At 37.0% G+C, this 13,908-nt stretch overlaps 1 long non-coding RNA gene across 1 annotated transcript in view; it reads left to right on the top strand.

Annotated features, from left to right (window-relative positions):
* Window positions 1–1,459: 1,459 nt before the first annotated feature.
* The window catches only part of LOC139940095 (uncharacterized), a 44,111-nt gene continuing 31,662 nt past the window's right edge, over window positions 1,460–13,908 (top strand). The window contains exon 1 of the long non-coding RNA XR_011786381.1: window positions 1,460–1,557. This is a non-coding gene — a long non-coding RNA (uncharacterized lncRNA). The remainder of the gene's footprint in view (window positions 1,558–13,908) is intronic.

The following is a 13,908-nucleotide window of genomic DNA, read 5'->3' as shown; positions in this document are numbered from 1 at the left end:
GCCTAATAGAATTGGTTTGTTAATTTTTGTTTCCCCCATTGAGCTGTATTTTCAACTTTTAATTTTCACCATCGACCTATTACCTTCGCCAACAGCAAAATGATGTAATTATCATTTAGTTTTGATTGTTAACTTCCAGAATAGAGCTTTCAAAACAGGTCTGCTTAAACACACAACAACTTCACACGTAATGCCTAAAACAAATTTAAAAAAGCGAAAAGAGAAAGCGGAAACCATTCGTCGTGTACAATTGGGACACTGTGACGTCAGAGGTCTCAAAGAAGGCGTTTACTCAAGCATTGAGTTCCGGAATGAAATGAAGATTATCTCTCGATACAGTTGGATAAAAACCCGCCAAGCTGCAATGTAAACCTCTTCCCCCTGTGTATCAAACAATATCGCTTGCAAAGTGACATGTTGTTGTAACATTTTTAAATCTCATTGATAAGTGTTAACAAATATTGAACAAACTCAGCTGAAAAATATTTCCCCCATTAAATATTGATACAGGGGTTGTACATAAGGTGCTATGTTTCACTTATAGCACGCGCAGATGTTTTAATAGTGTTGATCCCAGAAGAATACAGGAGATTTAAATCAATTGTAATTTCCCTGAGATCTTCCGACTCCAGAAAAGATCTGACTTGGGAAGGATCCGGATTGAAGATGACACATCTTGGAGGCTGTCATTTTTTTTTTTTTTTTGAAAATAAGAAGACAAAGAAATTTAAATACAAAAAGTTGGAGAGCGAAACACTGTCCGTAACAAATGCAATTGGAATTATTTGTGAGATATCAATATACGGTAAATAATTTTCGTTTGCGGCATTTTGCACTAGGTGGTCTGTAGAATCCGATTCCTTAACTTGACTACGATTCGAAGCTCGCAACTCCATGGTGTCTTGTTATGACATTGGTTGCTTTTGTGTGGGAAGGTTCCATTAGTACAAGGGGGGGGGGACGTTGATGTGGAGTGTCATCACTCGATTACCCTCATGTGAGTTTATTCCATTGGAAATCTCGGTTAACAAAATGAGGATGATTTGTGGCTACATTAGGGTACATACATCGTTTGTTTTAAGCATTAATGAAAGATCACAGTAGTATTAACAGGGGGTCATTAATGATAGGAACTAAATTTTATATGAAGCGTTGACTATTCCTGGCCCTTAAACGTGCCGAACTAATTACGCGTACGGGTCGACACGTAGACTTCTTTAAACAGAGTCATTATACACCCTTCAGTACACGCATCTAACAACAATCGCAACTTCAAGAATGAAAGATTGCGTCACTGACGGCACCCCCCCCCCCCCCCGCCACACAAACACACACACACCCACCCCCATCCAAACCCACGACTGAACATTAGAATCGGGTAGCACTGGTGCGGGTTTGCTGTGATTGGTCAACCGCACATCTTCAACACGAAATATAAGCTTAACGACAGCACCCCGTCTTTTTATTTGAGCAGCGCTGATTAGTTGGTGACACTACGGGAACGGAAGAAACATACTGCCCGGTAAACGTTACGTACATAGCAGGAATTACGTCAAGGTAAATGCCACACTTGTTTTTTCAAATTTTATTGTGAATTTTGCTTTTTCCTGGTTAAAATGACTTTGATTCAGCAAACAATTTTGATAACTTGTATTTAGGGTTCTTTTGATTTTGGTTTTCCAATCGCGCTGACATGAATTTGGTTTTATAATACCCACACTTGCAATGCAAGCAAAGTTCACCGTTTATAAGACAAATTGATCATTACATCAACGTGCTGTTAGATTTTAATACTATTTTTTCTAACTCCGTAGATTTTATAAAGTTTTACACATTCTCTCACCGTCTGATATTTTAGCATAATAATAGTTACATCAAAACCCGCAGTTAACTTTCTACAACGTTGTTTTTGCAAATTTATCAATCATGGACTTGTCTTAACTTAAGGCAGCCCCAAAACACATTCGGTAATGATGATACCACATTAGATGAAACATTAGTCCATATTGGGAATTTGCCGCTGCCGCTAAATTTATTTTATCAGAAAAACTCAGTCTTAATCCAAAGATACATTTTCAATTCTTCTGAGTATCTTTTTATTCTAAATAAACAGAGAGGTAATTTGTATAGCAAACAATATTACCGAATAAAAGGTAACATTATTTAAAAAACAAAAATATGACATGTTTTATTATTTCTGGAAGTCAACAATAGTTTGATATACATGAAAATTGAAATAAACATACTTACACAGTTTACCTAACAAAAACTGAGCAGGACCTAGCTTTTTAAAATTACTTTAAGGAGTATGCTAAATAATAATTAATCGCAAGCTGGATAAGTTAATTGAATGTTGGAAGGGACTTCGGTCGGTTAACCAAATCAGATTGTTATTATGATAATATCATAGTTAACATTAACAAATTGTACTACGACAGACCACTTTAAAAATTGAAATTCCAAGAGCACACGTAATGATATGATGTCAAACACAATTTTATTTGGTTCTCAGTGGGCTGTATACGGGCCTCATCTGCTTTGTGCAATTTAATTAGATCCTATAATAAATTGAGTTTTATAATGTAGTTACTCAATACAGCGTTTATGTAGGCTAATCAATGCCCAATATTATAAAACTATATCAGTCTTTGGAAATGGGTTTAGAGTCGTCATTCTCATGGAGATAGTTTACAAAGCTGAATTAAGACAGCTTTTTAGATTCATGAAACATCTGAAATGCCCTTGGTAGTTAATGACACTGGACACTATTGGTGATAGTCAAAGACCAGCTTTCTCACTTGGTGTATCTCAACATATGCATACAATAACAAACCAGTGAAAATGTGAGCTCAATCGGTCATCAAAGTTGCGAGATAATAATGAAAGAAAAAACACCCTTATCACACAAAGTTGTGTGCTTTCAGATGCTTGATTTCGAGACCTCAAATTGAAAACTTGAGGTCTCGAAATTAAATTCGTGGAAAAAACTTCTCTCTCAAAAACTACATTACTTCAGAGGGAGCCGTTTCTCACAATGTTTTATACCATCAACTTCTCCCCATTACTCTTTACCAAGTGAAGTTTTATGCCGATACTTTTTTTTAGTAATTACCAATAATGTCCACTACTTTTAATTAGCCGTACGAATAATGCTATGGCTTATGCTGATGTCACTTCACAAAATATGTATGCCATATCTAGAATATTCGGCATTATAGTGTCCTAGTGATGCTGCAGCCGATTTCACGAAACGCTAGGATTAATCCTAACTCGAGTTAGGACGAGTAACCCGTCCTAACTTAGGAAGGGTTCAATGCGTCCTACGTATTTGGATACGGAACTGAACCCGTCTTAAGTCCTAAGATTAATCCTAAGTTAGGAAGAGTTTGGTGAAATCGACGGCTGGGATGATATCCTTATAGACCTGAAGTACAGTTACATAATGGAGACATATAAGACCAGTAAGTATCAAAAGATCACTAAAGTGACTTTTAAAAACCTTATAGCTCGTAAACATTTGGATGCAATGACTCAATACCAAGCACTGTACATCAATCGCAAATTTGAAAATTAAGTTACTATTAATACAAATCACAAAAAATACTGGAAATCTGTTCATTGTGTGGTGCAATACTATACATCACATCACATCTCGCATTCTTAAGTACAATAAGTCACAGCTACAACTCGTACTTAGCATGCCTGGTGATGTTGCCATGCCAACTGCGGGATCGAAATATTCAAAAGGCACAAACCAAAATAAAACAATATAAAACAAAAACGAATGATTTTTTCAACCCTAATGCAGACTGAACATATATTAAACGTTATTCTCTTTTCTGTTGATAATAATTTCAACCATGGACTGAATTGGCTGGGTCCAAATTGTCTATTTCTTTGTTGAGGTGTCAGATTGGTTCAAGAGCGTTGACAATAAATTACCCCTCATATAAAGGAACATTGCAACTCGTCTATACACAAAACAGTGTCAAGCGTGACAGACTTGGCACTATCTTCATTCATGTGAAACGTCTCAGTGTTTCAGAGTAGTGTCGTAGTCACATTAGACATCTGGATTATGGGAAAACAATCCATCTATGAAAATAAATAATCCCCGGTCGACCCATTTTGTTTTTGGTAATTAATTTCACTTCAAAATCTACATTTGTTGCCTTAGAGGAAAGAAATACTTGTAGTGTATTACGCAAACCATTAATCGGAACATTGTCACTTCACGTTTTAGATTGTTATCTACAGACACATAATTGACGGTTATTACTTGCGCCTAACAGTCATAACCCTAGTGCTCGCAGACGGAGGAACCTCATCACATAAATCATATTCTCTAATGCAGTCAATAATTAATAGGACTAACCAAACCTTGGAAAAAATATACTTAGACTTTTTATCGTCTTTCAGATATTTTGCAGGGACACTTATTGGGTCAGAGACGTGACAATATTTTATGCTGAATATAACAATTGTTTAGTGGATTATTAAATGAGTAAAACTTACGTTATCAAAATATGCATACGGTAGAATTTCTTGTCTGGACAGATGTTAAATGGATCCCTACAGCAAGGACTTTGCTCAATGATGAATCATTCCTAAACTAGAATCATCACAATGGCTCAGTGGTTTATTTCACTGTCTTTAACTGCTACATTATTGAACTCGGTTCCAATCCCACTTGAACCCGGAGCCATGTCTGGGTGATTGTGTGTTCGGTCCATTCCTGATTCCGTGAGCTTTCCCTGTTGGGGTTTTCCTCCCACACATACCGAGCATTTCTTTTCACTTCCTATTCACCATGTTATTAGCGCTAATTGTGTTGTTGGATGTATGATAAATAAATACATCTACGTCAATGTCCCATGCTTAATCAATTAAATTGTCATAAAAACCAGGCGTCACTGGAGCGCGGATCTAGTGGATAAGAAAGTACACGGAGTAATTTGGGAGGTTTTTAAGCCGGATGTTTGAATACCCCGGTCCATACCCCAACTAAACTGATGCTTTTACTAGACCCTTCCTCCAGCTGCGTCTCCAAAACACTCAAAACAGAATTTGTGTTTCTGGCAGCAATGGTCGATTCGCAAGTCGCCCAAGAGGTATTGAAGAGTCGCTTTATTGGAAAACTGTCATCAGGCTATTAGGTGTTCAAATAACAATCGTATTGGATCATTAACGCATACAGTGTCATGTCTGGGATAACAACTTGTTTGAAAAACGTGACTTCTGTTCAAATGTTTGATGTGTTTGCCTACATCTGAAGTTATTACTGTAGAAGATCGCAGTTGTCTGTTTCAATTACTAGCCATGGCTTCCTGTTTAAAGGTTTAGTTTCTTCGAGTTTCGACTGGATATGCGTATAGACCTCAAGAATCAACCATGCTATTACTTTTCATCACGGTTTTATATCCTTATTTTCTGTTGAAAGTTTTAATCGAACAAGTCAAACCCCCAATAACCCGTGCATATGCAGTTAAAAACCCGTAGTGAACGATCACACATCGATACACGGGGAGCGTGCATGTAGAGCGGAAAAAACTCTGCAATGGTTAACAAACTATCACCTTTAAATGGTTCCATTAGGCTTAAATACACGATGCTTTGTGAACGTAAAAGACAGAAGTAAAAGACAGAAATTAAAAGAAAATAACAAAACACCACACACAGACAGAAACACCCTGTTAATAAAGTGAAGCCAACATTGCCTATTAGACCTATATATTGATCTATCAACTATCATACTGCTATACCTAAATTAGGTTGGTCAAACTAATGATGATGTTCTTTGATTCTCGTAATGTGAATTACTATTGTGCCGTGTTTAAATAATCTTCTTAATTACTTTTTATCCGTAAAACTTTTTTCTTTTTACATGTGATTGGGGGAATGCTTAGTTTACCTCTTTGTGAGTGGTTTAAGTATGCATATTAGATAGTTAAGAAAACCCGGTTCTTTACCTTCGTTGCGGGTATTGCATGAGACAAAATATGAAAGCGCTTGTCTCATTGGGACACTATCAATATAATCATGACACTTTAGCTAATGAGTAAAACACAAAGCTGTGACAGGTTTGCTTTAGACTCTTCGCAAAGAACACGTATACATTCTGATGACAATATCATTCATGTTTATCTTATCAAAGTTCGGTACAAGACAACATGTTCACACTGTAATTGCATTCAATTCACTGTAACCAAAGAACACGATTCGTGAATGTTTCAGTTCAATTTTTAAGGCAAACCCTTTTTCCGTTGAACATAGGCTTGCATCCTTCATTCGCACCAACTTTGTTGCACGGTACTCTAATACAGAGAGTTTGTCCTAATACATCTCACACAATCCTTCCGGCTTGTTTACCAAGTGTACACATAGATTGATTGTGTTGAAAGTTGTTTGTCTATCTGTCCGTCCTCCGGACTACATTGCTTCAATCTATTGCAAAGGGATCTTCCTTTTTCTAAATCTCTCAAATCTAACCTGTGCATGTAACACCACGTAGTCCATTTGCCACTTCGTGTAAACTCAATTGGTTCAGTGGTCTTGGCTTACAGTTCGTTGTCTTGCGTATTCATCGCGTGTGATTTTTATTTTCTTACTGATAATAGATTTCCTTATTGTATTAGCTGTGGAATATTTCTTGTATGACTTTCCTTTTTTGATGAATTGAATTTTGTTCCTTTTAAGATTAATTTCTTGGAACTTGTCCTAAACTGTGACTCTCTTCTGTATTTCTCTGTAATATTTTTCTGCGACGCCTGCCGTCGATTTCACAAAACTCTTCCTAACTTAAAGGATTTGGGTTCTTTTTCAAAATGCCATAGATTTACATTAAACTTTACAGGGTTTGAAGAAAATGATAGTGGAAAGCTTCCCTTCAAATATTACTTACTGAGGTGCTGTAGTTTTTGAGAATTGAGTAAAACAATATAATGAAAATACGTTTGTAAATGCTTAAAATAATTTTGGTCTCATGAGACGAAAATTATTTTCATGACATTGTTTTACTCATTTCTCAAAAACTACAGCACCTCAGCAAGTAATATTTTCAGGGAAGCTTTCTACTATCATTATCTTCAAACTGTGTAAGTTTAATGTAAATCTGTGGACATTTTTTTTTTGTCCTACTAAAAGCGCAGACACCCTTTAAGACTAATCTTAGGACTCAGGACGAGTCCCAACCCTGCACTGTAGCATGCAGACCTTAAGATTAATCCTCAGTTATAACTTGTCCTAACTCGAGATAAGACGAGTCCTAACTCTTTGTGAAATCGACCCCATCTTATTCGGTTATTGGTATATAACCCAAAGTCCAAATTTCTATCCAGTGAGAGACTAAGGCCGTGTCCGAAACGACGACTTCGGCTACAGCTACGTCTAGATCAGCGCGTCTACCAGTGTTGAAGAATAGGCAGACGCGCGCGATCTAGCCGTAGCTGTAGCCGAAGTCGCCGTTTCGGACACGGCCTTACTCTGTGGTATCAGTTTCGATCAAAGTGTGGTACTCTCAACTATAGACATATCCTTTTTTTTTTTAGGAAAGCAGCCTTAAAAAAAATACAATAAATGGTGGTTTAAATTGGCATGTCAGTGATGATAACAATTAATGAGAATTTTTATAAATTAATAATGTAACAACGAACCCAATAATCGTTTACATCTTTTAACACAAAATTATATACAACTACACCAATGGCACATTATTCAGCAATTTCCCGCTAGCCTCGGTTAGGGGTATACGGTTGGAGGTCAAGGACTCTTATTGGACTCTATTTGAGTCCCCCGGCGTTAGAATGTCTATATTATTGGACTCTATTTGAGTCCCCCCGGCGTTAGAATGTCTATACTATTGGACTCTATTTGAGTCCTTCCACGTTTTGACTTGAGTATTAATCACAGCATCTGGCTACGTTCACGATGCGACATCCGTGGTAAGGACGCTGAACGATTGCCTACACGAAGTGTACACACACATTTCAATATTAGCGCTATCAAGACTGCCTTGGCAATCCTAAAATCATTATAGTGTTCCTAGATACTCCAAAGTTGACGTTGATCCACTCTGAGAGAAAAAAAATACCGACACAATTCTTACACGGTTTACTTGTGTAATTCTAGGGTCACTTTGAAATAGCGGGGATAGAAAATAGTAAACAAGTCCCTTTTTATTTTGAAATGCAAGATTGTTCGGCAGAGAAACTTTGGTTTTATTTAAATGTTGAACGAATATCTGCCAAACGACACAGCACCAAAAATATCATTACACTAAAGCACGATCCTGAAATGCAAACAATGCAAAGTCATCTCAACTGAAGGGTTTCAATTAAGAAATATGATTGAAAACCGCAGTCTTTGTTCCTCAAAGAAAGTAGAGACGACAGTGACCTTCGAGTGGAAGTAAAGAAACATCATAAAATAGCGATCTACGTCAATAAGTAATGGTACGTGAACTGTGAAGTATACAGAGACTGAAGTGATAATTAGGTACCACATAGTCTGTACGTTTACTGATGGGCGGGACACATCCGGGACCGTTAGGGGGCCTTTCATGTTACTGAGATCCGTCCATATTGCAGTAATCTAACAGAAATGGTCCATGCCTTAATTTACATAACACTTTATTATCCTACATGATCTTTGGATGAAGTTCACGAAATAACCGAGAATTGAAAACTCACACAAATACTGGGAGGAGTTCCTGGAGGTAAAACATGAATTAAACTGCTCTCTGTGGAATCAGTTTTACGTGGAGACATTTAGTTATTATCAAGGAAAAGAAAATATCTTCGCTAGTACAACAGCTTTGCCGAAAAATAATTGATGAAATGGCAAACAAGAAACGAAATCCATTATATTGTCAAATTGTTGTTGAAATTTTGTTGGCTGATGCATCCCGGCAAATCGAAATCCGTTTAGCCGGACAACATTTTTTTTTTTGACAGTTGTTATTTAATATCCGTCAATCCACTTAAAATCAGACTTATTGCGTCCTGCAGAAATGCACGTTAAAAAGATTTGTTTCGAATCTTTCTAAAGTAATATCGAAAGATATACGAATCAGTAGCAACAGAAAGTAGTTCAGGCCCTCAACCACTTTTGGTGTGTGCCTGAAATCCATTTTTAGTCACGCTGGAAACTGTCTGTACTAATAGAATACTCTCTCAAAGTCTTCCCATCCGCACAAGCAGGTTAACTATTGATATTTCCCTGCAGTGCATTTGGTTTCAAATTGAGCTTGTTTTCACGCATAATCGAATAAAACAAGCAATAATACTGAAGCCATTAGGGAGACTCAGTTATTATCAACTCTAAGATGGCTGCTCTATATACCCATTTAAAAGCTTTTTCTTTAAAAGACAACCTGCCTTTGATGGTTAGATGAGTTTATGCCGTCCTTTTCAAGACCTTGCCAAGTTATCGGACAGATTTGTAATGCCTTTGCAGTTTGGAGCCAAAATCGATGCTTGATTATTTCCCAGTTAATGTAGATTTGCATGATTCAAAGATTATGAACATTGACAAAAAATGTGCACTTTGCAAACACATGTTAAACAATTCATTTAGTTATACATGTATACAAATCGAATAAACAAGTATTGGAAATAATTCTGTGACCGCGGAAGTTTCATTGCTGAAACGAATTTTGTGTCTGTTTAAAGAACGATTGATTCATTCTTTAATATCACAGATCGATCAGTAAAACATTTAATAGTAAAGATGTGTCGTTATCTCGACATCTAAAAGAAGAATCCCATTGAAAAATAAAACACTTTTGCATAAAAAACTCTGAAATATCTGTGTACAAATTATTCTTATATATAGCGTAGGGCAAACTAACATTATTCATAAATTTGCTACGAGCGGTTATCTCGGCCCACGAGTTAAACATTTTCCGAAAATGGCACATCGATCGAAAGGGTAAAGGTAAAAAAGTTCACTAACTAAAGTAACAAATTTGACCAACTAAAGATTGAAGTTAGATGACAACATTTATAGTATAAATAACGTAGCATAATTTATCTCACGACAGGTTCCCGTCAAAACATTTATGGCGTCCGCTACCTTGACAAGAAGTACCATTAAAGCCATTGGACCCTTTCGGTAAACAGTATTGTCCAAGGCCCACACTTCGTGTATCACAACTTCTATATCAAATAACAAACCTGTGAAAATTTGGGCTTAATCGGTCATCGGAGTCGGGAGAAAATAACGGGAAAACCCACCCTTGTATCCGCGCGTTTCGCCGTGTCATGACATGTGTTTAAAATAAATCCGTAATTCTCGTTAACGAGAATTGATATTGTTTTTACTGTTTTCTCAAAAAGTAAAGCATTTCATGGAATAATATTTCAAGAGAAGTCTTTCACCATTACCTTCTGTACACCCTGTAAGTTATTTGTAAATCTGTGAACTTTTTTTTTTCCTGTACCGAAAGGGTCCAATGGCTTTAAAGAGCTTGACTTTCTCTTTTAACAATCCATTTTTTTAAAAGTCTAGACCAGATTCCCAAAAAGGCCATTTGTAGTTAAGGAGATGAGCGCCATTTTTGAGTACAAGTTGGAAACATACCTAATTTACCTAATTTGTGGATGCTGATTCCAAGATGATGGCTACCGAGGCTAATTTTGAGCCCTTCTCCCTCAAAAATCACATTTAAAACAGCACAGAAAAGCTAGCAGACGACAGTTTACTTTAAGCGTAAAATATAGTCAGGTTATGCTGTAGTGCATTTACTTTCGTGGTATAAAGTGTGTTGAACGTTTTTTGAAAGTATTTGAGTTTGTGGTGTTTACTTCAGGTACTCATTTGTAGTGTGAATCAATTTTTCATTGGTCCCTTTTGTTGAACAGGTTAATGGATTTTGAAGGATTTTAAAGGCAGTGGACACTATTGGTAATTGTCAAAGACTAGCCTTCACAGTTGGTGTATCTCAACATATGCACAAAATGACAAACATGTGAATATTTGAGATCAATCGGTCGTCGAACTTGCGAGATAATAATGAAAGAAAAAAACACCCTAGTCACACGAAGTTGTGTGCGTTTGGATGGTTGATTTCGAGACCTCAAGTTCTAAATCTGAGGTCTCGAAATCAAATTCGTGGAAAATTACTTCTTTCTCGTAAACTATGGCACTTCAGAGGGAGCCATTTCTCACAATGTTTTTTACCATCAACCTCTCCCCAATACTTATCACCACGAAAGGTTTTATGCTAATAATTATTTTGAGTAATTACCAATAGTGTCCACTGCCTTTAAGCCGGGTCCTAAACAAGTGTCATAATCCCAATGGACAAGTCTCAAGTTGAAGTCTTGATTAAATCTAATCAAATGTATAAAATATATCTAAATGCAATTGATCGTTATTTATTATATGATATTTATGATAAACCAGAAGAGTCAAATAAACTTGAAAATATCACAGTATAGACAATGGAGGCCCTACGTGTCTTGCTCCCGACATCAAAGAGTCAAGTGGTCCAATTTGATAGGGCGCTAAAAAAGAAAATATTGTTAACTCTGAAAAACATACAAAAGCAGCTTTTTCCTGCTGTTCACAATACTATAGGTTTTCTCGGTCAATTTCGGCAAATGAGCAGCCAATTTAACCATCGAGCTACTCTATTTCGCGCGAAATCGAATGCTATTGAAAAGGGTAATTCGATTTCGTTTTATGATTAGTCAAATGTATTGTTGCATCATTCGATTTAACAAAAAAAATCATTCAATTTAAGAAATCATCAAAGCAACATTCAAATTCGCAGACGCTTCTTGAGGCGTGTGTGTCACGAAAAAGAATGACGATACGCTAAATTGAACAGAGTTCTAATGGAATTTGACTCGATTCTAAACGAAATTGAATGGCCGAATTCTGAATTTGAAACGCAGTAATAACTGGAGAGGCAAACTGCTTTAATTCGAACGCATGAAAATGAAATTGACTGCTCATTTGCCGAATTTGACCGAGAAAACCTATATTACAGGTTTTCTCGGTCAAATTCGGCAAACAGGTTTTCTCGGTCAAATTCGGCAAACAAGCAGCCAATTTAATTTTCATGCGTTCGAATTAAAGCTATTTTGCCTCTCCGGTTTTTACTGCGTTTCAAATTCAGAATTCGGGCATTCAATTTGGTTTTGAGGCATTCAAGTTCCTAGCACACTCATTCTTTTTCATGACACACAATCATCATTCAATTTAGCAAAGCTGGTTCGACTAGAGATTTTGCTGATTTAATCAATTTCAATTTCGTAAAGAGGCAATCAATTTCGCTCACCGAGGATTCAAATAAGTACGACTAAAGAAATACGAATAAACAGATAAACTGTATAAGGCAAACCGTTTCGTATCCTTCACTTTTAAATCGAGCGAACCTTATTTTCTTTATTTTATGTTTCCAGTAGACTTTACCTAGGGCCCTTCTTTAGTTTTTTCGGGAGACCTTCAATGGTTAACTGACCAAGACCTGACATTTGAATGTGTTTGAATGTTTTTTTTATTTATTATTTTTTAATGGTTTTCCCGCAGTTGTTGGTTTTTGTAAATATTCACCAACCATCTGTTGGCGGGCCAGACATCTTGGCATATTATGTTCAAGAGTGCCAACAAATTAACCGCATGCCTTTAACATTCGTATAAGGAACCAACAAGTTAACAAGCGTTTTAAAGACTGCACAAATATCAGAATTGACTGCCTCAAAATGAAATTGAATGACTAAACACACGCCTCAAAAACACTCCTGCGAATTTAAATGCAGCTTCGATGAATTGTTAAATTGAATGATTATTTTGTCAAATCGAATGACGTAAAAGTAGATTTGACTAGTCTTAAAATGAAATCGAATGACCCTTTTTTTAGTAGCATTCGATTTCGTGCGAAATAGAATAGGCTGGTGTATAAATTGGCTGCTCATTTTCCGAAATTGACCGAGAAAACGTATATTAAATAAGTCTAAAAAGCATTTTGGATTGTTCCTTGCATTCCGTGTGGGTTTCCAAGAGACGTTTGGGCAAATCTGTTTGTGTACTGGTACTTGGTGTGTGGTTTATGGGTGGACCTATCGTTAACCCTGAACCAGAGCTGTGTTTACCAAAAGTGACTGTGGTATATCCACTTCCCTTTACTCGTGTTATGTGCCTGGAAACAAACTATTCTCCTTAACAGCGAGAAGTATGCAACTAGGTCAAGATGGTGTTACTCTATAAAAAGAAATTCCATTCACGAAAAAGGGTTCTTCTGCCCAGAATAAATAATGCTATATTGTTTCAAGAGGCTGATCACCAAGCAGATACAGTCTTAATTGATTCACTAGTTGTTACAAGGGGAAAGCGATACCAAATTACGGACATGTAAGCTAAGGGAACCACGAGAGTTACGTTTCAGGTACTGTTGGGTGTTATAAAGTTGTTGTGAATTGGCCGTGTAGCTCGCACCTTACATGTTCAAGTGCGTCAGGAGATAGGTACTTCAGCATTGCCTAAGTGGAGGACCCCCATTTGAACGAGCTGCGTCAAAGTTCAAGGGTAAGATTGCTGATTAAACGCCCATGAAGACGATAGTACTGGGTTACTTGCGTGATTGATGCACTGCCTGTTTAGGGTCGGCTAGACTTGACTCAAGTCCCAATCCCGTGCCATTCTCAGGAAAGTACTGTTTTGAGCTGCTCTTCATTCCAAAATCTGTTCCGCATTTTTAGGACCACCACTTTAACGGCGAGCGCGCACTGCATGTACTGTGTATGCTTCGTGTTGTTTTACAGTAAGTCGATCAGCTTAGGGACCTCACATACGAGAATGGGACATGAATCAAGTCTAGGGTCGGCCTTACTGGCGATGCGTTGCATTCCAACCAGCAAAACGGCAGTTGCTTCAACCAGAAAAGTTGAATATAATATAGGTTTT

Source organism: Asterias amurensis, chromosome 7, assembly GCF_032118995.1.
Source record: "Asterias amurensis chromosome 7, ASM3211899v1".
Classification (NCBI taxonomy): domain Eukaryota; kingdom Metazoa; phylum Echinodermata; class Asteroidea; order Forcipulatida; family Asteriidae; genus Asterias; species Asterias amurensis.
The sequence above is the reverse complement of the archived record's forward strand: the minus strand, read 5'-3'. Positions and strand labels throughout refer to the sequence as shown.